A 4085-nucleotide genomic window follows, 5' to 3' on the forward strand; every position below is an offset into this window, starting at 1 on the left:
AGAAAAGTTGGTGTATGCGAGTTGGATGAGGGGAATCCGCGTACATACGTTGATTTATGTAGGTGCAGTCGCGTATCTGGAGAAAATCAGCAAGGATAGACTCTGGTTGAAGAGAGTCTGATATGGGTCTGTCAGAGACCATCAGGCACGGGTTCAGGGGGAGCAGCTAATCGTCTAATAATGCATTGTTGGCATTACCTTAGAAGCTCTTGGTTCTAGTACTCAAGCTATTTTTGGTTCAGGTAGATCAGCTGCAGAAAGGAGATCAGAAGGAGAACATGGTTGCTGATATATACAGTGATTGTCAGAAGCTGCTGATAGTAGTTATTGGTCATTTGCATAAGTCTTGATATTTTGTCTCTATGTCATGTATATTATTTTATCAAGGTCATGTAACGGCCTATTTTGGTTTCCCCACTATGCCTGGGATGATTGATGTGATTGGTTGTCATATGTAAAATTCTGATGTATCCCCACTTGGTTGGGTGATGGTTGTATGTATTGAGTCTTTTGGTGATAGGAAGGTCTTTTATGATGTATATGGTTCTTCTTGAAGAACATCTTTTTGCAGATCTTGCCTACAGTCAGGGGGAGCATGTTCAGCACAGCAGAGTAGAGATATCAGCATGTACTCAGGGGGAGCACAACCCTTTGCCCTTGATGACAAAGGGGGAGAATGACTTTGAGGATCGTGGGGTTGCCATCAAGTCCAAAGGGGGAGATTGTTGGCATTTTGGCACAGGTGTGGCCCTATGGTACAGGTGTTGTCCTTGATGGCAACTCACTTTGGTGTCAGACCTCAGTTCAGGCGCTCAGAATGAAGGAAATCTTGTATACGCAGGTTCACCTTGCCGAAGACGCGTATACACGTGGGTTATACATTCAGAAGTCGCGTATGCGTATACACGCACTTTTATGCACAGAAAAGTGCGTACATGGTGGGAAACTTATTTTTGGTCCATGGTTGTTAGTCCTTGGAATTTGAACCTATGGTTTTGGACCAAGGTATCTCGTCAGAAGTGTTGACCCAGGTTTTGGCCCTTGGTATTGGTTTATTATGGTTTTGGACCGTGGCATTGTGGAAGGCCTAAAACTATAAAAGAGGAAGGAGATCATGTGACAAGGCATCATCTGAATTATTATTGAATATCTGATAATGTTCGAGATCTGAAATATTTGTGATTAGCATTGTGGAGCAGATCTAGATCTGAATCAAGGAGGAACCTTAGCGAAAAGAAGGATAAGTTCTATTGATGGGTCATAATCTCTTGGCTTGAATGATAATATCTTTGCATGATTTTGATCTGTTATATCTGGCACATGCGTGATCTATAAATCTGATAATCAGGGTTAATCTGAATACTTGAAAGAGTGAATTATGTTTGTAGATCTATACGCAGGTTCAGTTCAGCTAAGGCGCGTATATACGCAGGTTCAGTGAAGGAAAACAGCGTATACGCAGGTTGTTCCATACGCAGAAGCGTATGCACGCAGGTTTCAGGCCATTAAAGTAGCGTATACATTTTGAGTTGTGTTTTTGCAGCTTTTGTTTATTTCTGCAGTGTTCTGGGTTCAGTTTTGGTGTATGGTATTGTTACTGTGATCTGGGTACAGTCGTCAGAGAGGTGTTTATGTTGATTTAGTTTTTGTTGAAAAGGTGATTGGTTGATGCAGAAATTCTTGATGGTTGATTGATGTTATTTGGGGATCCAGTTTGAAAATTTATGAAATGTGGTCCTTGAAAGAAAGAGATGGTTGTAGCTTTCTGTAGGCCAGCACCTACGTACTAGTATCTTGGCTAGTGCAAGAGCTAAGGGGGTTGTAGCTCCCTTCCAGGAGAAGCTGAAAAAATGAGAGAGAGTTATAGCTCTCTGCAAGTTGCAACCTGCATACTGGTAAAAGGACTGCACCAGTACATTTGTAAAAAGAAGTTTCTAATTAAAGAAAAGATAGAGACGAATTGCAGCAGGTGGTTTTCACCCACATTGGGTTTCCACCTTATATCTTGTGTTCTTGTGTGCGATTGTCTTTCTGCTCTGCTTTATTGTTTCTGGTTACTGGTTATTTGCTTTTGAATCTCATATTAACAATCAACATCAGAAAGATAAAGTAAATTAAAAGTTTGCATTGTATACACGGGTTTTCTTCTGCATTGTTGCGTATATACGCAGGTTTAATTAACTGAAGTAGCGTATAGCAGTTGATTTTGAAAAAGGAATATTTGACTTAATAATACTGATTCACCCCCCCTCTCAATATTATTTCCAACATTCTGCTCCAGAAGACACTACATACAGCTAGCCAACCTTTTCAGACCGTTCGAGGACTACACCAACCACTACAGCTGCCATGAAACACCATTTTCAACGCCAATTTTTCCAATTTACAGGTATTTTCACCACAAAATTACCTCTTACCCTACAAATTTCAAGACCTTTAGCCTGTGCAGTATTTTAAATGAAGAAATTAAGTAAAAATACTTTAAATTAAAGGAATCACTTACCTAAACCCTCTCCAAAAACCTTTGTTGAAACTCCTAGAGCATAATTCAAATCCACAAGAACTGAATTATGGCTGCCCCCATCGCCATGGACATAAGACCCATTACCACTCCCCATTTGGACCTCGACCACCTTCCCCTGGCTGATAGGGACTTCCAAATAAAAGATACCACTGCCCTAGAGCCCCTACTCAAAGTGCATTGTCAAAGTAGGGATAGATACCTCAACCATGCTGATGAGATTAGCCTTTGGGAGTCAAATTTTCCCAAATACCAGTTCCCCCAAGTTCACATCTTTCCAGAGATTGTTCATATGTGTTATACATGCTACGTTCCCAGCCATAGAACCATAATGTCTCATGACCAGAAGGTTCTTTTCACTATCACAGCTGAGTCCATTAATGAAATACTGTAGTTCCAACCAGGGCCAAACCTAACTCCACTCTCAGTTGGAGACCTGTTGGACCAGTATCCAAGCTTAGCCCTACAAAATTGGCCCAATTGTTCCAAACCTTCATTAGGGAGGAAAAACACATCCCTAAGGACCCCCCTCCATATGTATCAGCTATTTTCTCTCCATGGGGCTAGAACATTGTAGCTATGATATCATGTGTGTTAGGTTACACCACAAGTGAGTACATTGATGAAATTATCCTTGCTTTCATGTCCATCTATACTCCAGGACAACCTCTTGCAACCATATATGACTTTGCCACATTCATAGCTGATAGAATGCATGAGAAATTCACAAGAATGGGCAATGAGAGGGTGTTCAAATACTCTTCTGTATTGTACCATCTATTTTTGTACTATCAGTTGGATAAGTTTCCTTTCACTCTCCAAAAGCTTGACACCAGGGGCCAGCCCAGATCTGTAATCTTTTAGACCCCACTTTTCCATGTGTTTAGATCACCTTATACATACTCTGACTTCATGACTCTTATGTGAATCCAATCATGACTATTCTCACTAGGAATCCTCCACCTAGGATAAGCCCAAAGATAAAGAGAGTCCTCTAGCTTTCCGAGCAAACCAAAGTGGGTGATTAGTACCTGTACCGAAACCAAACAGAAATCTGAATATATGGTCGCCTGCTTGCACCATATAAGTTGCCAATATACCTCCCTATGAGGTTGTTTGCCTTAGAATATTACAGACAGATCATCAATGCAGATGAATTCAACTTTGTCAATGCCAAGAAGAAGGCCTATTTCAAAATCAAAGACCAATTAGGTCCCTTCATATGCAATTCCAGAGAGGAAGGGAAAGAGGCAGATCTAATCTACAGAGAATGAAATTCCAAAGGAGTTATGTATGGAGATATGACCATTTGGAATTCATTACCAAGAAAAGGCAAAAGGTCAAGACAGGACCTTTCATCCACCACACAATACCAGAAATAGAGGCATATACAAATCAAACAAAATGGATGGAAAATAATTTAGTTGACAGAGACAACATGAGGGTAGATGTAGAAAATGTTCTTATTGATTTGGAAAAGTTGCTTGATGAGAGCACTTTCCTATAGGTACAGAGAACAAGAAAGAGTTATGAGCACCCTCTAGTAATGCAGACTCCTCATAAT

Source organism: Pinus tabuliformis, chromosome Q (genome assembly GCF_031772625.1).
Source record: "Pinus tabuliformis cultivar Carrire ecotype Pingquan chromosome Q, CPIR1, whole genome shotgun sequence".
NCBI classification, from domain to species: Eukaryota; Viridiplantae; Streptophyta; class Pinopsida; order Pinales; family Pinaceae; genus Pinus; species Pinus tabuliformis.